General features: G+C 46.6%; 1 protein-coding gene and 1 long non-coding RNA gene across 4 annotated transcripts in view; one reads left to right on the top strand and one right to left on the bottom strand.

Moving 5' to 3' along the window:
* The window catches only part of DAPK2 (death associated protein kinase 2), a 113,016-nt gene that overhangs the window by 17,974 nt on the left and 71,386 nt on the right, over window positions 1-23,656 (top strand). The window lies entirely within an intron of this gene.
* LOC118969659 (uncharacterized) lies at window positions 758-23,034 on the bottom strand. Of its 2 annotated transcripts, XR_012120737.1 has the most exons (5): window positions 22,776-23,014; window positions 20,145-20,715; window positions 17,844-18,009; window positions 17,544-17,699; window positions 760-5,643 (listed from the first exon to the last, which is right to left on the bottom strand). It is a non-coding gene; the product is annotated as an uncharacterized lncRNA (long non-coding RNA). The 2 variants fall into 2 exon arrangements; XR_012120736.1 differs by having other exon boundaries at window positions 758-5,643; window positions 17,844-20,715; window positions 22,776-23,034.

Genomic DNA, 23,656 nt, shown 5'->3' with positions numbered 1-23,656 from the left:
AAGTAATGCATGGCAAATGCCATTAAGTTATGAGGAGTTAAAGTGTGGGTGGGTGGGTGGGGAGGCTGAGGGACATAAAAGAGGCACAAAAATTCTCAATCATAATATAAGTTGGTTACAGGGAGTGTAGTACAGCATGGAGAATATAGCCAGTGATTCTGTAACTGTGCTAGTTGGGGTGAGATTTAATAATGTGGGTAACTGCTAAATCACTGTGTTGAATACTTGAAACTAATATAAGATTGTACATCAATACTTCTTCAATTAAAAAAAAAAGAATTAAGGTAGAAAGTAGAACTGTGCCCTAGTCTCACGTCCACAGGTAGATTGGAATGATTATTTTCTTCTGTTGCCCTTTCAGAACTTTTCTAAGCAAAGCAAGTGTGTATGTGGGCCCAGAGGGGATCACATGACCCTAGCAAGCTACAACTTGCTTCATTCACTTAATGAAATACACTGAATATCTTTTTGTTGCAGTGTTATATAGCTCTATGAGATTTATTTTGGATGAAAGCTTTTTAAATAAAAATTTTAAGAAGATCATTTAAATCAATAGATTAGCAGCAGCCTTAACCCAGCAACTATTTTTACATCTGAGTCCTACCTTCTCATCTTTCCATGGCTATTTCTCATGCCCACACATGTGACCTCCTCTTTTGTGACCACTTGGGGCACATCTGCTCAGTTGTGCTTAGCATTTCTCCAAGTGCTGAGCCCTTGGGGCAGGGTGGGGAGGCCCAGGGAAGCAGGAGCTGTGTTGCCTCTGGGATCACCCAGGGACGACATTAGGCCTGTCTCACATTCGTTGGTATTGGGCTGTCAACTCTTTGAAGGCTGTCAACAGAAGTCCACATCTGTTTTCCTATTTTGAATACATTGCAGCACCGAGACAGAGGCCAGAGGTCTCCAAACTTCTGTGACTTCTCTTTGCTCTCACCGTCCCCTCAATCTTAGAAAAATTAAACATTTCCTTCAAGATTCAGACCAAATGCTGTGCCCCCAGCAAAGCCTGTCCTAGTCCACCCCATCCTTCCCTACCCACTTCCGTGGATTTAATGACCGCATTTCTACTAAGTGCTAATGTCATCACACCTCATGTTACATAGAAGGGTTCACCTGGGTATCATCCCTGCCAGACTGAGGGTCCCTCCAGGCTGGCCTCTGCTTAGTTCATCTTTTATCCTTCTACTGCCCCACCCACCATAGCGTCTAGCCCACGCCTTTTATACTTGTTAGTGTTCAAGTCCCACAGGCACCTATCAGTTAACTGTAGAGCTGTCTGGAATCTTCCTTGGGTTAACTGTGAGGCAGAAAATCTCAGCCGAGCCTCTGGAATCCATGAACTTCCAAGATCCTAAATACAAAGTGGGAAGCAAAACACAAAAATTACCTCCATTTCCTGGACACATATTATTGTATTTAATCCTTGTAACCCCCTGGGAAGCAGTTCTTATTTCCATTCTACAGATGAGGAAACAGTCTCTAAAATATTAAGTAACTGGTTCAAGAAATACAGACCTGCCCTATGAAGGAGAATCAAGTGGGAAATTTCCTACCATGCAACATAGCAAATTTCAGGGAAGTCAGAAATTAAAGCCAGAAACTTCTCTGGGCAGAGCCCTGTCTGCCGCCCTGGCCTGGGATTTTTGTGCCTCTCTGCTCACACACATGCTGATATTTCCTGATGCTGGAAAATGAAAGTGACCCACATATGTTAAGAATCTTCTGCCCTCGTGTCAGTGTCTGTGCCGAGTACTTCCCGTCATTCCAGAACAAAATAAGCTGGAGCACATTCCCACTTCACAGATGTGGAAACTGAGGCTAGAGAAGTTTCACAGTGGCCTCTTCAAGCCAGAGGCTTCCTTGCCACCACCAACAAGCATGTCTGTGCCAGGCCCAGGAAGCTCTCAGCTTGCTGGTGGTGGCAAGGAAGCCTTTTGAGCCAGCTGTGCCCTAGATAAGCCAGCGGTTTGCACAGGTGTGTGTGGATGTTAATGGGCACATCTGTACTCTATCTAGGTTATTATCACTGTCCCACGACTCTTCCCAGGCCTGACCGGTCTAGGAGACTTAGGGCTCAGGCCTTGTACCAGAATCGCTTAAGGCTCAGGCAGGGCACAAGACTGCTCTCCTCAAAAGCTAGTGAAATGGGAAAATGGAGCAGGCTGTGAGCTAATGTGGGGAACCCCCAAAACATGTGTCAGTTGTTGGGAGGAGGAAGCTCTCACCCTGGTTAAGGCAGCTCCCCAGAGTCTAGGCCAAGAGATGGCAGGTACACACCTCGGGGTAAGGGCTCTGCTGAGAACTGAGGTGCAGCAGGCCTGGACTTGGGCAGGAGGGCATGTGCAGAGGCCTGAAGGGATGCAGCTCCCAGGAGGACAGGCGACTGCAGAGGACCCTGGATGACGAGGGAGGGAGGGAGGCACTTTTATCACCCATTGTTAGGGAAACAAAGCACAGAGCCACTCAAACAAAGTGGCTGCATTGCTCACGCTCAGTCAGGAGCTGGCACACAGGCAAATCCTTGGCCCTGAGGAATTAGTCTCTTTGAGCTCGATTTGCATTACGAAAGGAAGGAGGTACTTATGTGGGGGAATGGAACCATTATGTACCTCTATCCTTGGTATGCACCTTCTTTTCTACTTATTTACCACCAGTATGTACATTCTGTGTTGTGTTGTTTTTTAATTCAACATTGTTTTATTTATATTTTACATGTATCCTAGAGTCCATGTAATTAAAAAAATTTTTTGTTCTAAAAATATTTCAAATTTAATTGAAAAACTCTCAGAGTAACTGAACTCCCATATGCCCTTTATCCAGACAGACCAATTTTTTTATTAAGTTATCATTGATATACACTCTTATAAAGGTTTCACATGAAAAACATTGTGGTTACTACAGTCACCCATGTTATTAAGTCTCCCCCACAGTCCATTGCAGTCACTGTCCATCAGTGTAGTTAAGATGCCACAGAGTCACTACTTGTCTTCCCTGTGCTACACTGTCTTCCCTGTGACACCCCCCACACCATGTGTGCCAATCATAATGCCCCTCAATCCCCTTCTCCTTCCTTCCCCACTCACCCTCCCCCACCCCTCCCCTTTGGTAACCACTAGTCCCGTTTTGGAGTCAGTGAGTCTCTGCTGTTTTGTTCCTTCAGTTTTGCTTTGTTGTTATACTCCAGAAATGAGGGAAACCATCTGGTACTTGTCTTTCTCTGCCTGGCTTATTTCACTGAGCAAATACCCTCTAGCTCCATCCATGTTGCTGCAAATGGTAGGATTTGTTTTCTTCTTATGGCTGAATAATATTCCATTGTGTATATGTACCACCTCTTTTTTATCCATTCATCTACTGATGGACACTTAGGTTGCTTCCATATCTTGGCTACTGTAAATAGTGCTGTGATAAACATAAGGGGTGCATATGTCATTTTGAATCTGAGAAGTTGTATTCTTTGGGTAAATTCCAAGGAGTGGGATTCCTGGGTCAAATGGTATTTCTATTTTTAGTTTTTGGAGGAACTTCCATATTGCTTTCCACAATGCAGACAGACCAATTTTTAACATTTTGTCACTTCCCCCTCTCTCATCCTGCTCCTCTCCCCTCTTTCTCCCTTCTGCCTCCTTTCTGTATATCTGTGTAGTATTGTTTCTGAGCTATTTGAGAGTAGATTGAAAACACTATACCTCTTTATCCCTTAATACTTCACTTTGCATCTCCCCATTCATGTTCTTTATAGCAGCGTTTCTCCTGCAGAACGCAATCCAGTGCAGATCATGCATTGTGTTTCATTGACAGATGTCCAGTCTTCTTTAATCTGCAGCAGTGCCCCAGTCTTTCACTGACTTTCCTGATGCTGATATTGTTGAAGAATACTGGCCTTTTTTTTTTTAAGATAGATACAGTCCCTATACTCTTGTTAACTTCATAATATTTGGCGATATAGACATTCCCAGTTTATTTAGCTTTCCCCTGTTGTTTCTCACTACTAAAAATAAATGTTTCTGTGAACATATTTGTTTAATTTCCTCTCTCTGCATTATTTCTGCTGGCTGTATTCCCTGAGGTGGAATACCAGGTCAAAGGTTAGGACTGATTTGTATCATGGCTGAAACTAGAAATGGTGAACTAGTTTGCCAGGTCAACAGCATGTGCTTATTTCCTTTTGGCTTTGCCAATACTCTTTCATTGTTTTTTGTGTATTTTTGGTCTCTTAAGAGTTTTGTAAAGATACTTTTATGTTTTTGCTGTGGAGAAATTTAAAGTGGTTGAAGTCTTCTGTGATTCACCCTTAATTCCAAACCTTGTTCTCTCTGCTACTTTACCTTTTTCCATGGTGTTTACCTTTCATTTCATTGTGTGCTGTTTTCATGGAAAATTTGAAATGATGATAGCAACACAAGGCAGGTAAGGCAAATATTATAGTAATTCCCACTTTATGAGTGATGAAAATGAGGCCCAGAAAATTTACCTGCCGCAGCCCAGTTAGACCAGCCAGACACAGAGCTCTTCCCTATAGACCAGTGGTGTTGCCTCCGTCCCCCAGGAGGCAGAGGGGGCACTAGGTCTCTGGGGGGCCCTAGAACTCCAGCAGAGGGTCCTACTTCTTTGTACTTTTAGAAGCAGACTGGATGGGCTCTTTGAGAAAGCTTTCAGAGAGAGTGCTATTGGGAGAGGGACTGTACAGGGAGAGGGTTGCCTTAAGGGCAAAGGGGAGAGCTTGGCTCCTTCCTGTTGCTGGGGAGCAGCAGTGAGGCTAGGAGCCAGGGCCAGTGGTAGGAGTGAGGGCCTGAGGTGTGCATCACCTCAGCTGTAGTGAAGCACCTTGGGGCTCTGGCAGTGCAGATGAGAGCTCGTGGGGCAGCCTGAAGCTTCCACGGCCTCCCACAGAGGCGACGGCTGTGGCCTTTAGAGTCTCTGTTTTTTGTGTATTTTTGGTCTCTTAAGAGTTTTGTAAAGATACTTTTATGTTTTTGCTGTGGAGAAATTTAAAGTGGTTGAAGTCTTCTGTGATTCACCCTTAATTCCAAACCTTGTTCTCTCTGCTACTTTACCTTTTTCCATGATGTTTACCTTTCATTTCATTGTGTGCTGTTTTCATGGAAAATTTGAAATGATGATAGTAACACAAGGCAGGTAAGGCAAATATTATAGTAATTCCCACTTTATGAGTGATGAAAATGTGGCCCAGAAAATTCTGCACTTCTTCCCGTCGCTCAGTGATGCATGTTTCTCTCTGCAGAAATGCTTTATGGTAGCTTCAATACTTCCCCATCAAAATGAATGGACCTAATTTTTCACTGAATGGCTTTTCATCTGGAGGCAGGATTTCCACAAAGAAAGGACTGAAATATAAATGTCTGGAGATTGCCCAGACCCCAGGGCAGCCTTCAACAGGCTTTAGAGCCCAAGAACTTCAACTGCAGGGGCGCCTACACTGACTAGTCCAGGGATGCAGAATGTTAGCCCTACAGCCAGAACTGGTCTGCCACCATGTTGAATGGCCCTGGAGCTAAGAATGGGTTTTACAGATAAATATTCTCAGTAGATCTGGTGATAGGTGACTTTGGGTCCCAATTCAGCAAAATGTTGTCTGCTCTGCCGTCTGCCCCAGTTCCATTCTTCTCATTGGAACACCTATATTACAAAAAACAAACAAAACGAAATACTCAATTTTTATATTTTGAATTTCATGAGTTAAAAATTTATGGAAATTTCATTTTCTCCCTTGGTGTGTAAATACCAACACAGGATCTTTAATCTTGCTTCTTGACCCATAATGCCTAAAATATTTATCATCTGGCCTTTTGCAAAAAATGTGTGCCTACTCCCGATCTACTTCAGTGGGGTTTACTCTTCTAGTGGCAGAACTTCTAAAAAGTGGATTATTATGGGGTGGGGATGGGATATAAGCCAATCAAAGTGAAAGTGCAGTTATGGAAAGGAGGGAGGCGGGGTGAGCGGAGGCCCTCCTGCCGCCTTGCCCCGCTCCCCTCTCACAGCCCGAGGAGAACCTCTGCGACGCCTGCTTTCAGAACCACTGGCCACCTGGGTCGATCCTGTCTTCTCTGGAGTGCTGGGGTGAGAAGAAGGGATCGGAGCCTGGGTGTTAGGATTTGAGTATCTCCTCTAAACCTGGCCCTGCCCTAGGCACAGGGGGTGCATTAGCTTGCTTAACCCTCTTGCCGCCCTCTGGAGTGGTGGCCATTTCTTCCATTTGAATCTGAGGAAGCTGGAGCTTAGAGATCTTAACAAACTTGCCAAGGAAAGTGTCAGAGCAGGCATTTAGACCCATGACTTCTGACTCCTGGTGCGGTGCTCTCTTTGAGGTGCCAAAATGCCTAGGATTTTCTTTCTGCCTGTGTCCCTCAGGTCCCCTCCAGAGAACAGCAAGGGGGTTGATATAACTGTTTAGTGTTCTTGGTGGCTCGCTGGGGAATCTGCGGAGAGCCCAGTTGTCCTGCCTAATTCACTTGCAGGCTGGCCCTGCCTTCCTGCTCACCCCCCACCCCCCACCCCCCGGCCCCTGCCTGCCGCATTGGTCCTGAGGCCTCAGGATCCTAATCCTGAATCTTGAGCTGCTAGCCCCTGGGGGCCATAGGGGCTCAGAGGGTGATGACGTATCCTTCCCTCCTGGGGTGAGGTTTCTTTGGCCCCCTGGGGAGAAGGCCCACCAGGTGAAGAGGAGAACTGAGCTGCACCCTTCCCCTGGGGCCGAGAGAGGAGACAGGGCAGCAGAGAGAGGTGCAGCTGAGGGACGCTGGCAGGAGGCTGGTGAGCCCCGGCCTGGCATGATGGCTCCGGGCCCTGGCGTCACTGGCCCAGGTTGGACCCAGTCTCTGCAGCTGCGAGCTGTCGGCAGCTTGCGCTTCTCCATTGCCCGGTGGCCTCCTCTGGCAGCGCTGTTGAAACACCACATGTGGAATCTGAGTCTCTTCGTGTTTTCCAGCTTTCTGAGGTCCTGTCCTTGAATGTTCAAATAAGGATAACAAGCATTCCATTCCAGGGCAATGGGAAGTCCCATTCCAGACCCAGCCTTTCTAGGTCTCCCCAGGGAGCACTCACACCCTCCTTCCTGCTCAGGCCCTTGACTCAAGGACCCCTTCCTCCTTCGACAAAAGGCTGCAGCCCCTCTGTGACTGCCTCAGGCGTGGACTCAGACCGGTTTCGGAGAGCCTTCCTTGCCACTGAGACTGGTTGCAGGGTAAACTGAGTTTTGTATAAGGCTTGACAGTAATGACAGGAATCTCTCCACAGAGAAGACTCAAAATGGGGTGACAGACACCTTTGTTCCTTTGACTCCTGACCTCTGCCGTGATGCTGGGGCCATCCACGACCCTGCCCCAGACCCCGAATCTGCTACCATTCTTTAAACTTACTACCCAAGGGAGACCCCCCTTTTCACATATAGGCAGTTTAGCTCCATGTTGCAACCTCTCCCTGTGTGTGTGGGCCCTGGGCCTCTTTTTCCAGAACCAAAAACTCTTTAAAGTTTTCCTAAACAAAAAGCCATCTCTGACCTCCTCCCACCCCCATGGTGAGTCTTCGGCCTCCCTGAGCACATGGTTACAGCTCTGAGCAGCTTTCAAATAACACTTTTCCCATTCCTGTTACAGATGTAAGGGGCATAGCCTGGCTTGTGGGAAGCATCTAGCAAATGGTCACAGGTAGGATATCATCGTCTAACAGCTCTGTGTTCAGTTGTTTTGAAGAGCTTGTAAGGAGGAGCTGGGTTGGACTGCTTCTCCTCTGTTGCCTCATTTGATTGTGAGACTCCCCACTGGGGTAGGAAGGCAGGTGGGAAGTCAGTGTCCCCACAGATAAGGAAACATGTGCAAAGAACCAGTCCCTCCCTACCCATAAGGGCAGGGAGGCCAGATGGAGTAGACGTTAAGACCATGCATCCACAGGGGTTGGCAACCACAGGTCCAATAGCAATTTTGAAAATAATCCTCAGAGACAGAGACTGTATAAAGCACCAGCAGAGCCAGCCCATTCTGCAGTATTTCCAGAGTGTGGGGGCCTGACATTCTTTCTGATGTCTCATCTGATTCCTGACATAGGATCCTTCCTGGGGTTCACATGTGTCTCTGAGAATAAACCAGCTCCTTGCTGATCAGGAAGCACGACCAGGTCCTGGCAGGGTTTGGTGTGTCTCTTCTACCTTCCCACAACCCCTGTGGATACCCTGTCATTAGCACCTGCTCCCTCTGACTTCTGTACCTCCCCTTGACAAAAAGCTACCATAAAGTGGCTTGAGGTCCAGTGAGCTTTCTGATCACAAGCTCTGGAGGTCATTGCATTTTATCTTCCAGTGCCTTTCACAGTTACAGGCACATAGTAGATGCATGATAAATATCCAGATGAGTTCTGGGTCCCAGGGTCTCTATGTCTTTGCACTCTGACCCTGGTCAAATTTTTCCTCTTCTCTGGTCCTCAGTCCCTTTTTTTTTTGTTCAAGTATGGCTACCTCTGTGGCCTGGCACAGCCAGAAAATATTTTGGGAGGTGGGAGCCAAGTGAAGCACTGAAGAATGGATGGAGTTTGGTTAGGCTGAGCAGGAAGGGTGGGCATTCCAGGTACAGACAGGTTTAAGTCTTCCAAATGGACAGAAAAATGTAAGGTATGTTTGGGGAGGGGTCCCCCAGAAACTGGGTGACAGATTCTTGTAGGGAAGCAGTGAGCAGACCCAGAGGATGGACAAAAGTCTAAGCAAGCATTAAAGTTTTTTTTTAAATGATACACAATCTTATTAAGGTTTCACATGAGCAACACTGTAGTTACTATATTCACCCATATTATCAAGTCCCCCCCATGCCTCATTGCAGTCACTGCCCCTCAGTGTAGTAAGATGCTAGAGAGTCACTACTTGTCTTCTCTGTGCTACACTGTCTTCCCCATGACCCCCCTACATTATGTGTGTTACTCATAATGCCCCTTAATCCCCTTCTTCTTCCCTCCCCACCCCCTTCCTTTTGATAATCTCTTCTTGGAGTCTGTGAATCTAATGCTGTTTTGTTCCTTCAGTTTTGCTTTGTTGTTATACTCCACAAATGAGGGAAATCATTGGTACTTGTCTTTCTCTGCCTGGATTATTTCACTGAGAATAATACCCTCTAGCTCCATCCATGTTGTTGCAAATGGTAGGATTTGTTTTCTTCTTATGGCTGAATAATATTCCATTGTGTATATGTACCACATCTTCTTTATCCATTCATCTACTGATGGACACTTAGCTTGCTTCCTTATCTTGACTATTATAAATAGTGCTGTGATAAACATAGGGGTGTGTATATCTTTTTGAATCTGGGATCTTTTTTCTTCAGGTAAATTCCTAGGAGTGGAATTCCTGGGTCAAGTGGTATTTCTGTTTTTAGTCTTTTGAGGAACCTCCATATTGCTTTCCACAATGGTTGAACTAATTTACATTCCCACCAGCACTGTAGGAGGGTTCTCCTTTCTCTGCATCCTTACCAGCATTTTTTGTTCATTGTCTTTTGGAAATTATTGGCCATCCTAACTGGTGTGAGGTGATATCTCATTGTAGTTTTGATTTGCATTTCCCTGATAATTAGCCATGTGAAGCATCTTTTCATGTGCCTGTTGGCCATCTGAATTTCTTCTTTGGAAAAGTGTCTGTTCAGATCTTCTGCCCATTTTTTAATTGGGTTATTTGCTTTTTGGGTGTTGAGATGTGTGAGTTCTTTATATATTTTGGATGCTAATCCCTTATTGGATGTGTCATTTATGAATATATTCTCCCACACTGTAAGATACCTTTTTGTTCTACTGATGGTGTCCTTTGCAGTACAGGGGTTTTTGGTTTGATGTAGTCCCATTTGTTCATTTTTACTTTTGTTTCACTTGCCTGAGGAGATGTGTTCAGGAAAAAGTTGCTCATGTTTATATTCAAGAGGTTTTTGCCTATATTTTCTTCTAAGAGTTTTATGGTTTCATGACTTACATTCAGGTCTTTGATCCATTTTGAGTTTATTTGTGTATGGAGTTAGACAATAATCCAGTTTCATTATCTTACATGTAGCTATCCAGTTTTGCCAACACCAGTTGTTGAAGAGGCTGTCATTTCCCCATTGTATATCCATGGCTCCTTTATCATATATTAATTGACCATATATGCTTGGGTATATATCTGGGCTCCCTAGTCTGTTCCATTGGTCTATGGGTCTGTTCTTGTGCCAGTACCAAATTGTCTTGATTACTGTGGCTTTGCAGTAGAGCTTGAAGTTGAGGAGTGTAATCCCTCCAGCTTTATTCTTCCTTCTCAGGATTGCTTCAGCTATTTGGAGTCTTTTATGGTTCCATTTGAATTTTAGAACTATTTATTCTAGTTCGTTGAAGAATGCTGTTGGTATTTTGATAGGGATTGCATTGAATCTGTAGATTGCTTTAGGCAGGATGGCCATTTTGACAAGATTAGTTCTTTCTATCCATGAGTAATAAATGGGATATATTTCCACTTATTGGTGTCTTCTTTGTTTTCTCTCAGGTGTGTCTTGTAGTTTTCAGGCTATAGGTCTTTTACCTCCTTGGTTAGGTTTATTCCTAGATTTTTCATTCTTTTTGATGCAATTGTTTTCCTGATTTCTCTTTCTGCTAGTTCTTCCTTAGTATATAGGAATGCAACAGATTTCTGTGTATTAATTTTGTATCCTGCAACTTTGCTGAATTCAGTTATTAGTTCTAGTAGTTTTGGGGTGGATTCTTTAGGGTTTTTTATGTACAATATCATGTCATCTGCAAACAGTGACAGTTTAACTTTTTCCTTACCAATCTGGATGCCTTCTATTTCTTTGTGTTGGCTGATTCCTGTCTAGCCATTAAAGTTTTAATAGTATTGGTCATAGGAGATAGGGGAGGGGAGGAGGAAAAGGGAGTACTTGGATTATTTAATTGTGGTTCCTTATACTTTCCTATATCTTCTCAAAAATATTTAACATGTATTTCTTATGTTATATAGAACAAATACCTTTTAAAATATTTCATGCTCATGTGTTTGGACTTTGTACTGGTTTTATGCTGCAAGAAAGGTTAATGGGTTTGGATGTAGAAAGGCTTCTGGGAGTCAGGGCAAGGAGAAGTGAATTGTTATAGGGAATGTGAGGTGATGAGCTGGAAGGTCCACAGGGGAGGCTTCACTGTCTTCTACTGTTCACATAGAAGGAAAGGCTCAGTAAGGATGAGTTAGTTGGGATGGTAGCAGCTAGAAGGAAAGGTAAAGAGATGGTCAGGATTCCATATCAGTACCTACAGTGACTCTCCCATCTCTTTTGCCTGAAAAGTTCTGGAAGATACTACAACGGGTTTGGAAAAGTCATTTATCATCACACCACTAGACTTCAGACTAGAAGGCCCCCCAGATACCATCTATCTAGCCCCTTTAGTGCATTGTGAGCTCTTTATAGTAATTAAAAATTTTAAGTAGTCTGTACTTCACAGAGGTATTCACCATATATGAGTCCTTCTTTCTTGGGCATTAAAAAAAAAGTGCCTTGACTTTCAAAAAGTCCACTCTTTAGGAGACTTGTCTGTTGGGTGAAGTGAAGTATGCTTGTATGTACTATAGCTCACTTCCTTATAAAGGAAGCTCTTCCTAAATAAGGCTTTCCAAAAATAAGTCTGAGAAACCTTTGCTAGTGCTTTGAAGAAGATGGCCATTAACTAAGAACAAAACTTAAACTGTGTAACTGTTAATAATTGCAGGTTCTCATTTAGTAATAACAGTGTTGCACAATTTTTGTTGTCTGCAAGGTTTCCCAGTAGCCAGCACCTAGAGCATTGTCACAATTAGCTGGACCTTGCTGATATTAACTGGCATTTGGGTGGTTACATTTGTAAAACTGGACTCTATGACCACAGGTCTATGTCTCTAATGTACTGAACTTCGGTTTTGTTGCTACCTTAGTTTCCTCTTTGCAGGGTATGTGCTTCCAGGCCAGTGTCTCAGCCATATCTTCCCTATAGTCCATCTGATACAGAGTCAGGCATAAGTGGCTGGCAGATTAAACTGAAGGATGTGGCTAACTTAGTCTCATGGCTTTGCCCACTCTACCAACCTACTTACCCCTCAATACTTCCTAATCTTTCTCCACTCCAGCTGCTCTGTCCAAGCCTATTTGTAAGATGTTCTTTTCCTCTTGAGCACCCTCTCTGTTATCTTTCTTTCAGTAGTTCTACTCAGCCCTTCTATGAAATAGCCCTTCAGTGAAACAGCTCCTCTCCCTCTGAAGCCTTCCCATGGGTACCTCTCCCAGCCTCATCCATCTCTCCAGTTTCAAGGACCCATAGCCCTTGGAGTCTGTGCTTCAGACATAATTATTCGGAAGTAGAAGGTTTCCTGGAGGTTTATTCTATATCCCATGCCAGGCTGTGAGTCCCTAAAGGACAGGGGCTAAGCTTAATCTTCCTTCGTGTCCCTGTCACCTAGCACAGGGCAGAATCCACAGTAGGTGTTCAACCAACACAACTGGTGCAACCACAGCCTGTACTCAAGCATCGCTGAGCCCCCAGAGGGTTGAATTTGCATCTACAAGCCCAGGAGAAGGTAGAAATGTAGGAGCATCATTTTCATCCCAGTCCTGCTCACACGACCTTCTTTGTTTTCTTGCCTGGAGGGGGCAGAGCAAATAACAGGCCAAGTGTGTGGAGCTGTTTGACATCCCAGCAGCTGTACAGAATGCTCACTTGTTCTCCCTTTTGTGTGTGCCAGAATTACCCCACATCACAGCTTCCTCCTGCACTGGGGTTAGCCTAGTGGCCTCGGCCTTGCTCCTGTTTCTTCAGGAAGTGGCTGAGCCTGATTCTGGGAACCCAAGTGGAGTTTCTAGTCCCAGGGTGAGAAGATGTCAGGGCTTCCTTTTGCAGGCAGGGACCATCTCAACTACGGAGATGAAGAGAAGTCCTATTGCTGTGGAAGTTCCAAATCAGGGTTGTGGCTTTCTTGAAGCTGAAAATAAGAGGAATAGAAAGTCTCATCTGTGACATCTGAGCCATCAAGCCATGGCCTTGGAATAGAAAACTTGCTTCAAGTCCCCTCTGGCTGCTGCTGGGTTGCGTGGTCTCGGGCAAGGCGCTTTCCGTCTCTGGGCCACGCAGCATTTTGGTTGTGCAAATGCAGCCTGAACACAGGCCTCCTCCTTCCTGGTCCTTTATTTTCTCTACTATTCCATAGAAACATGGCAGGCACTTGGTACCACACCAAGTAACCTGTCCCTTTTGATGTATTCCTTTTAGTACCCAAGGTGCTCTCCAGAAAGGGGACTTTCTTCCAGAGCTTGCTGTCAGAGATTTGCCCCCAGACCATAATTCTCCTGTATTTTCTGCCTATGGATATTTCCTTGGGCCTAGGTGACAGTCCATTTCTGCATAGCAGTCCTTCCCAAAAATGGTAGGCAGAGTGGTGCTGCTTTGGTAGAGCAAGTAATGCCTTCCCACAGCTGTGCTCACTAAAAACTCATCATACGAACAGCTGGTGAGGGAATGAATGAATTCCAGCAAGAGATGAGAGACTTGATGATGCCATTGTGTCATGGATCATCACTGTGAGACCAGAGCACTCCTGGGAAGACCCCTCTGTGAAACTGACCACCGCAGGGCAGCCGTTGCCCAGTTTCCTGGCATGCTGAAATGCACTCTGTCCCCGGCTGCCCTCACCGAGACAGTGCAACAAGAGCACGGGCTGGTGTGGGAGCGAAGGGCTCCAGGCTTCAGTTCTGTGGCTGCATGTGCTTGGGCAAGGCATTTCCCTCACGGGACCTCAGTTTCCCCATATCTGACATTTAAGTGTCTCTGTCACTAGCCTCCCAGACTTTATGACTGTGATGCCTCCTTGCTGGGTGGAGGCCACCTGCTCAGTTAGGTGCTATGGCCCATGGCACAGTAAAGCCTCTGGTGTCACTGGGCTGCTGCTGAGATTAGATAGGGACGCTTGGCGCTGAGTCGGTGCTCAGGGCCTGTTTTAGCAACACGGCTAGTAAATATTGACTCTGTGGCACAAAAAGGCAAAGCAGAGATGACTGTGCTAACTCACTCATAGGGCAGAAGTTCACTAAGCCCTGATAACCAGGTGTAGTTACGCAATGTGTGGTCTGCTGCTAGCAAATAGGTCGTTTAGAGGTGGGGAGAATGGAGCACAGGGCAAGGAGGCCTTCATGGGTAATCCTCGGCCGCTTTCCTGTGGGCACTGGCCGGCCTGCCTGTTCATCTGTTCATTTTTAAATGAATAGGTACTTACATCCTGAGGCATATAGAGAAAAGACTGCAAGGAAATACACCAAAACATTGACCATGACACTCTCTATAGATGACAAAATTGCCACTGATTAGGATTTTTCATAGACTTTTTCTATTTTCCACAACATCTAAAATGACCACATATTACTTTTATTATCAGAAAAGAGCAATGTATTGGAAATAAAGTATTTTTCTTGGAAGAGTCTGAAGGAAATTTCAGGATCTTCCGAGTACTTCAGACCTCTGTGCTTTGCCTCCTGGACATTGTGCAGTGACACAGCCATCTACCGAAAAGTCCATTGCTCTTCTGAATAAACCCTGATCTGAGTATGTTTACGTACTGATTTGTACCCATAAATGCAGAATGTGGTGGGAAAAAATTCCAGTCACTTAAGATTTCAGGATTTTTTTCCCTAAGTAAACAAACACTTACTCCTTCGAGTGCCTTCCGTGTGCCGGCCTTGCACCACAGTGGCCAGGCCTGGCTTGGCCCAGAATTGGGCAAGTCTGAGATAGGGCACTCTGAGCAAGTGGGTACACGTGAGCTGGAGGTAAGAAGGTAAGAGGACCCAGGTGCGGAGGAGGGAAGAGGCCTTAGGATTTGAAGCATGTGTGAGTTAAATTATAATAATAATTACTGTTCATTAAGTACCAGTCATATACCAAGGAGCCTTCCATAAATAGTACTAATCCTTACAAAACTTTGTGTGATAGACATTAGCTACCATTTTGGGGTGGGGAGACCAGGGCCAGGAGAGTCACCTCTCCAGTCACCAGCAGGTCATGGATTCAAACCCACGTCTGCCTGATTGCAAAGCATTTGCTCTTCCCACCATACCAGGTGGTCTCTCCAGTGATTTAAGATTTTGCACTGGAAAATGTAAACCTCCAAAGGGAGCCTGAGCTTATGACACGGCGCGTATAGCCTCCATCCAGGACTGAAGGGCTTTGGAGGAAGAGGCAGCCCCAAGGGTAAAGCTTGGGTAAGGAGTTAGGGTCTTGGTGTGTCTGCCCTGTTTGGCCCTGGGGCAACCCAGTGGTTCAGAGGGGCTGTGAGAACCGTGGGACAGGTGGAGTGCCGGGTGTAGCATCAAGGCCTGTGGGAGAGGAGAAACAGGTCTGTGGGTTTTCTTTGTACTTGGGTAGTTAAAACAACGAGTAAAGGAGTCTTATAGTTGCTTCATTTTTTAGCTGAATAAATAGAGCTAATACCTGAGTCTGGGCAGCGATTGCCTCTTAGGGTTCACAGGTCCTGTTCCCACAGCCTTTGGGACTGGCCAGGAGACTTACTTTCCTGCCCACCTGCCTGCCAATCTCTGCTTGCACACTAGCTGGAGAAAGCTTTGTCTGCCCCCTCACTGGGGAAGGCCTGCCTTCCGAGAATGAAGGCCTCGGAATTGGATTTCAACAGTTTAAGTTGGTTTCCAGTTATTTTATTTTCTTGGGAGAAAGGGTATGTGTTTTGGGGGAGGGGTTGAATTGCGGTGTGTGGTGTTTTTAAAAAACTTTTTTTTTTGATTGAAGTCTCACAGTACCCATTATGGAAATGGCTTATACTGTGGTTCTCCAGACATATGGCTAGAATATTTTGGTTTCCTGGCAAAGCCATACAGGACTTTGAGATCTGATGGAGAAGGTCCCAGAGTTACTGTAAGTGAAGGGAGAGTGGCACTTGTACTCTCTGCCTGGCCCGGGGGTCTGTGTTCCTCAGAGGCCCACACCATGTAAATGGCTGATTTTTGATATAATGATCATCATAATAAGCACCTGCATTTGTACAGAACTGGTTTCCAAAGCACTTTGCTTACATTTTCTCATTTGATTCTCATGGCTACATTTCTAGATGGGCGGCTCAATTAACCCTCTTACAGAAGAGAAGACTGAGGTTCACAGAGGGTAAGTGACCTGGTCACACAGCTAGGGAGAGGCAGTGTCAGAGGTTGGACCAAAGTTTCCCGACTTCAGACCAGGAAAGGCAGGGAGGTTTGCACCCAGTTGAAGATGTGGACCTGCTGCCATCCTGGAATGCAGGCTGTCTGGGCACAGGGAGATGCCAGGATCCAAGACCTCTCTGTGATGGCCCTGGGCCCTGCAGAGCCAGCCTCCATGGAAGACAGGACGGCCCTCGAGGTGCAGTTTGGGGCTACGTGAGGGGCTTTGCCTCATGGTCTTCTGTGGCTGCTGTCTCTGTTGGTCTTTACAATTACTCTGTGAGGCAGCAGGGTAGATAGATGGTATTAGCCCCATTTTACAGATGGGAAAACTGATGTTTCAAGAGGTTGGGTGGCTCAGTCAACATCGTTTGTTTGTTATTCACAAAACGAATCTGTATCGAGTGCCTGTTGGAGGTACAGAGGGGACTGAGGTCACAGCTAGTGACAGGCGAAGGAGGAACCTGAAGGCGAGTAAGAAGAGGGAGCACACTGGGTGCTCGGCAGCTCTCTGCTGAGTGAGAGCCCTCGAGCACAGCCCTCAGGGGGTAGATCTCTGTATCTGCCACTGCAGTGAGAACAAGGTGGGCTCAGGCCAATGTTCCAGAGAAACTTTTATTCCTGTAAATAATGATGATGGTACTTGCTACCATTTACTGTGGTCCTGTTGTACAGCAGACCACAGCCATAGAAATGTGCTACTTCTAATTGTCATAGTAACCCTCTGAGGCAGCAATTATTTATCCCACTTTAGTGATGAGAAAACTGAGGCTCAGGGAGGTCAATTACTCATATTCCAAGTCATCCTGGACTTAAAATCTAGGTCCGCTTGACTCTGAAGCCAGAACACTTTCCACCGAGCCATACTGCCCTTTGTGACGGTGAGCTCTGAGAAGCATGTTAGAGGAGGAGGGGGCCAGTCACTTTTGGGGAGCTCATGGATAAAGAGGCAAGGTGTAGGGTGGCTGTGGTGGGAGGTGGGCAAGAGCGTTACTCTAGACAGAGAATCTTTAGGAGGCTGTGAGCCCTGCCGGTGGCCCCCGAGCCTGATGAGAGAGCAGGGCAGGGTAGAGCAGGGTGGGCGTCTTGTTCCGTTCGTAGCCCCTGCGTGCAGCTGGCCTGAGGTCCTCAGGAGCCCAGAGGCTGCTTCGTCTCCTTGGACACCCTCCTTGGAGGATCCCCCTACCGCAGGTCTGATGACCCCTGTTACTCAAAGAGCAGTGGCATCTCCCAGAACTCCTAGAACCCCCAGCCTCCTTCCCCACTCCCCTTCCCTGCTCTGCTGGGAACCTGGGGCTGCCACACCAGATCATCATCAACTAGGTGGTTTAAAACAACAGGCATGTATTCTCTCACAGTTATGGAGACCAGAAGTCCAGGAGCCAGGAGCCGACAGGGCTGGTTCCTTTGGAGGCTCTGAGGGAGGGCCGGTTCCGTGCGCTCACCCAGTCCCTGGCGGCCGCCAGTAGCCCCGGCCTTGCAGGTGCACCCCAGGAACACGCCGTCCTTGTCCTGCATGGCACAGGCAGGAAAGAGGGTGTCCTTGGTATGGCAGGGCCCTTTGGGGCAGCCAAGCCATTTGTCTCCTGCCAGACTGCAGCTGGCACAGGTCCCTGCCCATGCGGTACCCTCTCCTACCGCCTCACCCTGACTTACCACACTATAGAGATCCACTCTGCTCCTCCAGCCAGATGGCCCGCATCCTTCCTGCCTGCCTCCTCTTGGGGTTCTTTCCTCTGTGACTCTAGCTTGTGTGGCAGTTTTGCTCTCCTCCTTCAGTAGTGGCATGTCTTGTTTTTATGTAATGGTATTATTAGCTTTCCTGAGGGAACAGATCAATTTTTTCAATTAGATGTAAGCTTCCCTATGGCACCTTGCGTATGGCCTTTGGTAAATACCCATCCGTGCCCTGTTGGCTACTCCCCTGGCATGGAAGTGGTTATGGATTCTGATCTTACCCAGGGCCTGGGGTCTCCTTCAGAGACTTGAGGGCTGTTGGGACAATCATACAATGTTCAACCTGAAAGGGACTTTCAGGAGTATCAAATGGGCCAGTGCTGGTTTTCCAGAAGAAAAATGAAAAATGACTTGTTCCTAAATTATCGGGTAGCTTTATCCCAGCAGCCCTCAGATCTCTGAAGGGTCATGTCTGCTGATGGCAGGGCCTTGGACGAACATGAAGGTTTTCCCCAGGCCTGAGGCAGGGTCAGAGGACCCCCTCCTCCACTTCGTCCCCAGCACTGCTGCCTCCTCAGGAACTATTCCTGAAAACCCAAATCTCAGGAAGGACCTGCTTCAAGATAACACCACTTCTAAAGAGTCAGGTTTTCTGGGATATGGGAAGGCCATTTTGGAGCCAGGTTAGAGGAAAACAAAGCAATAAACACTTGACCCCTGTCACTGCAAGTGAGGCCACAAGCAGTGCAGCCTCCTGGCCCAGAACCCTAGCTGTAAGGTGTTTCTTTTTGGCAAAGCTGCCAGCCGCACCCAGAAAAGGTTGGGATTTGCTAGGTGAAATGACTAATTAGTCCTGAAGCAGGATATTTCTATCTGCTCACCATGTCACCATTTATTCATGTGAGGCTGGAACACTTACAGGGGACTGGGCCCTTGTTTCCTGTGGACTCCATGTGGTGGGCAGCCAACTGTATTTTTCAAGAATGGGTAATTTCTCAAATCTAGCTTGCTTTTCAGTTGCTGCCAGGAAACCTATAACTCTAGTCATTCCATGGAACTCTCCTTCCTGGGTCTGCAGTCGTTTTAGAAGCAATGCATTCTTATCTGGGCCTCGGTTCCTTCTCTGCCAATGTGGGGATTGGGCTAGATGGTATCTCAGAGCCTTCCAACCCCTGAGTTCTTTACTTCTAAATTTTTGCGCCGTCTGCCAGTGAACGCTTCTGTTTTCTTAAGGTATTTGCTTCCCCAGGGCTGCTGCACAGTAATCAGAGACATCTCCGCTGCTTAGAAGCCTTGCACCTAGTTTCACTTTTCTGCCCAGTTACCAAGTCTTAAAAGCAGCTAGTGGAGTTTTCAGATCACACAGATTCGCTTATCTTCCAACTGGGAGCCTAGTCTGAAATCTTGGTAATGAAGAATAAGGCCTCAGCCCTTAGAGTTAAGGCAGGCTGACTGCATCTTCATATGCCCTCAGAATGAGGGAGGGGGACCTGTCTCACTTGATGGGGTGTGTGCAGTGTTACTGTGCCTGCTTCTGGCCCTCTGGCTGTGGAATGAGTCCAGTCCTTAATGATTTGGTGGCCAACTTGTGGATTGTCTGGGGTTGGGAATGGCAGGGGCCTCAGGCCTCCTTCCAGGGGCCAGACTGTCATGGCTTCGCTTCTGTGCATTACTCTTTTTTGTCCATTTGACATTATGCTCACACTGAAGTTGTAATTTATATCCCGTTTCCTCAGTTAATTACAGTGTAAACATTTTTCTTTGTAGTCCCTCAGTAAATGTATTTATTGGCCATATGATGTTGCCAAGAGGATTTTTAACATGATAATATCTCACTTTTATAGTTGAAAAAGGAAACCAGCTAATGAAATCAAATAATGCATTGGAAAGGTCCCTCCTCCATCCTCCTGAAGCTTTCTAGCCCCAAACTATTGTCAAGTTTCTGTGTATCCTTCCAGAAATTGTCTGTGTATATACAACCATATGTGCCTATTCTGTATTTTTAAAATGTAGATTGGGATCAGACTGTACTTGTAGATGGGATCAGAATTTGATGTTTCTGCAATTTGATTTCTTAATCTCCTGTATTTTTCCAGATCAGTGGTGTGTGTGTGTGTGTGTGTGTGTGTGTGTGTGCATGAGATGTTCTTTTTAACAGGGCATAGCCCGTCTATTATAGATGGACCATCATGGATTTAAACCAGTGCCCTTGTTGATAGACATTAGGTCGCCACCACCGGAAGCATCCTTGGACAATGCCTGCCTGCCTCATTTACTTACCTTCTAGCTGCCAGGTATGCTTCTAGGTACTTAGGATTCCGCAGTAAACAGAGCAAACTCCTGTGCAGTGCTTGTACTGGTATGATTGTCAGATAGATTCTGGAAAGTGGAATTGTTGGCGGATTGATTTATCACATTTATTGAATGCATGTAAGCCACATAGAATAGTCTGTTGAATGTTTGGTATATCAATGACCGCTTAAAACTTTCTCCCCTCCCCTTGTCCCTGGCCACATTACCATCATCTCTAGTGGCTAAAGGGCCCTTTACTGAGGCTTCAGGAAGTTCATTATGGTTATGATGGGTGGTGGCTGGTGACGGTAATGTGTATTTGCTAGCATTTTAAAGATTCGTTAGGGTACAGTTTTGCTGTGTGTCCCTACACAACTGTGTAGGGAACTGAGAGGCTGATCTGCACTTTACAGAAGGAACTGGGGCAGAGCGGTAAGGCTGAGCTGAGGCTGGTGGACTCCTAGCTCCCGGTGAAGCTGGCTGAATGCAAGGCTGGAATGAGGGCGCAGGAAGAGGGGCTCTGCTTTCTTCTTCAACGGGTGCTCAGAGTTTCGGCCCCCTAAAATAAAGCATTTTAAAACCAGAAGATTAGTTAGTGTTTCCTTTTCACTTACCGAATGGAGATAGGATTCTAAAGGACTTGCATTTCATAAATTCACTTTGAGCTGTGCTGTGCAATGCAGTAGCCACCAGCCATGTGGGACTATTTAAAGTAGTTAAAATTAAATACAATTACAAATAAGTTCCTCAGTCACAGTGGCTGCATTTCAAGTGCTCAGTAGCCACAGGTGACTAGCAGCCGCTGCACCGGGCATGGCTCATACAGAACATTTGCAGCGTCCACAGTGCTCCTTAGGGTGTCCTTAAGGCTGTAGCATCATTTTCCCCTTAAACACTTGCATATCTGTGCGAAGAGTTCTTGAGATCATTTTCACTTTCTAATTTTCCAGGTAGGGAAAAGGAGCTCATAGAAGAGAGGTGACTAGTTACCAGGGCCACACAGCTGTGGGTGCAGGGCTCCAATAGAAGCCAGCCCTCCTGCTGTGTCTCCTCACTACAGCCTGTCTCATTTATCCTGAGGACCCCTTTGCATATGGCTTCATCTGTTCCCTTGCCCTGACCACTTGCTGATCTGAAGGGCCCAGATCAGGTGCCCTCTGCCAGGTAGTCCTGCGTCTGTGTTCTTTCTGTGTCCCCAAGAGAGGGCGACCACAGATTGAGTCAGCCGCCTCTGCATGGCGATGCTGTGCCCTGCAGGTTCTCCCCCCGGACAGCAGGCCTCCCTTGAACCCCCTTCTGATGGAATCAAGGCAAGCATCCACAGTTAGTAAACAAGATTTCGGGAAACTGGGCTGCCGCTGTGCATACAAACCCACCCCACCCAGTGATCCACAGACTGGGGCAGGAGATGTGAAGCTTATTCTCAGGGATGGGCTAAAACTGGAGATGTCAGAAGACTGATACAAAGTTTTCCAAGGAGGGGGTGGGTACACAAACTAGAGATCAAAACCTCTGTAGGGGGTTAGAGGCATAAGAGTGATGACAGGGCTAACTGAAAATCAAGGTGATGGAGGCGGCAGGCAGGCGGAGCCCGTGCCTGAAGCTGTCGTCTGGGGCTAGGGAGTGATGAGAAATCATAGGTTTAAGACTGAGAGTCAAGTGGGGAGCATCGTCATGTAGAAAGGTCAAGAATGCCTGTATCCCGTGCCTCATAGATTTTATCCTCCACTCACCCTCTCTGCCTGAAAACTGTGGTTAGGGTAATTAGCAGAGTGCACCAGGAAGTTGGTAACTGTTGTTGTTACTAGTTAGTAGTGTTACCAGCAGCAGAGTAACTAGTACAACTACTACTTACTGCTGGTACCTGTAGGAATGACGGTCATCAGCTTCTTGGTGCTCTCTGCTAATTGTCCTAACTACAGTTTTTCATTTTAGTAGTAGTAGTAGTAGTAGTAGTAGTAGTAGTAGTAGTAGTAGTAGTAAGCAGGAAGACATGGTTAAAAATTATATCCAGAGGCAGTCTTCAGAGGTGACAGGATCCATTCTTTCTGGTGGCCAGGGTATCTCTCCTGTGTGCGTACATAGTGGTTCTCAGACGGTAGAACGTTGGAATCACCTGGAGAGCTCCTTAACCCACAGGTGCTAGGCTGCACCCCCAGAGTTTCTGACCTAGGAGGCCTGGGGTGGGGCCTGAGAATTTGATTTCTAACACGTGCCCAGGTGACACTGGTCTGGGGGGCCCACTCTGAGAAGCATTGGTTTACACCACCAGGTAATAGACAGAAAGCTTACATTTCAGAGGAATAGATTTAAATTTTGAAATCCCTTTGAATGCCCTCCACCCCACACCCCAGCGGTACCAGATGCCTAGAACAAGCCTCTGCACCACCTGGAAAACACTTTTGTCATTACTAGCCATGGCTGTTTCAGATTTTCAGACCTAATCACCAGTAAGTCTGGAACTTCTACAATGAGCCTGTCTTGCAGTAGGTGTGGTGTGTCACACGGATGAAGTGTAATACCTTACCCTGCCCTTAAGAAGATTAATCTAGTTTGGAGGTGGAGAAAAAATAAACATAGGAAAGAAATGAGTACAGACAGATAATTGAGTGTGCTCACCTTTGGAAGCGGACACATTCAGAAGCAAGGATCGCTGGGGTTTGGCACAGTCCACGAAGGCTTCCAGGAGGAGTTGAAACTTGAACTTAATCGGAGATAGGATTTGAGGAGGCAGAAGGTATCTCAGGATAGGCAGACAGGGCTAGCAGAAGCCCGGAGGTGGGAATGAGCATGTTGGGTTGGGCCTGCTGGGAAATCAGAGTACAACTGGGCACGTACAAGAGGCCAGGTGATGAAAGGGCCCTGAGGCCCAGCCAAGGCACTTAGTCTGGATGGGAAGAGAAAACAGGTATTGGGCAGAGGAGAATGTGATGACATCAGTGTTTCAGGAAGATGGACTCGGGGATGTGGGGGGGAGCCTGGGAGTGCGGGTGGGGGACCGTGGGCAGGGCTGCCCATCAGGAGGTTTTCCTTAGTGCATTTGTCCTTAGCAGTCTGGGTGGTATGAAGAGGGTGGCAGGTGTAGAGTCTTGACAACTCCATTCAGAAAACACGTCCTGCAGACCTACTCTGTGTCCAGTAGTAGGTGCCTAGGTGTCCAAGGGTGGGTGATCACCAGCTCTGTCTGAAGACCTCACCATCCAGTGAGGAAGAGGAATATACACAGAGAATTTCGGTAACATGTGCTGACTTCCAGGAGGAGGTGTGCACTGCAGGTGGAAACAGAGGAGGGCCTCGTGTCCAGGACACAAAGAACGTTTCGAAGGGAAGATCAGTAGTGACTGAATAAATTCTGACTCACTTTCCTGTGCCCGTTTTGACAAAGGAGAGGTCTTATGTTTGCAGACTAAGAAAGGGGGCCTGCCCTTTCCTCCCCATTGACCCCCACTGACTGCTGCCCTGCTCTGAGTTTTCCCTGGTTAGATGATTACCCGTGTTCT

This window comes from Manis javanica, chromosome 8 (assembly GCF_040802235.1).
Source record: "Manis javanica isolate MJ-LG chromosome 8, MJ_LKY, whole genome shotgun sequence".
NCBI classification, from domain to species: Eukaryota; Metazoa; Chordata; class Mammalia; order Pholidota; family Manidae; genus Manis; species Manis javanica.
Note: the sequence above shows the minus strand (reverse complement) of the source record. Positions and strands in the feature narration are given on the sequence as shown.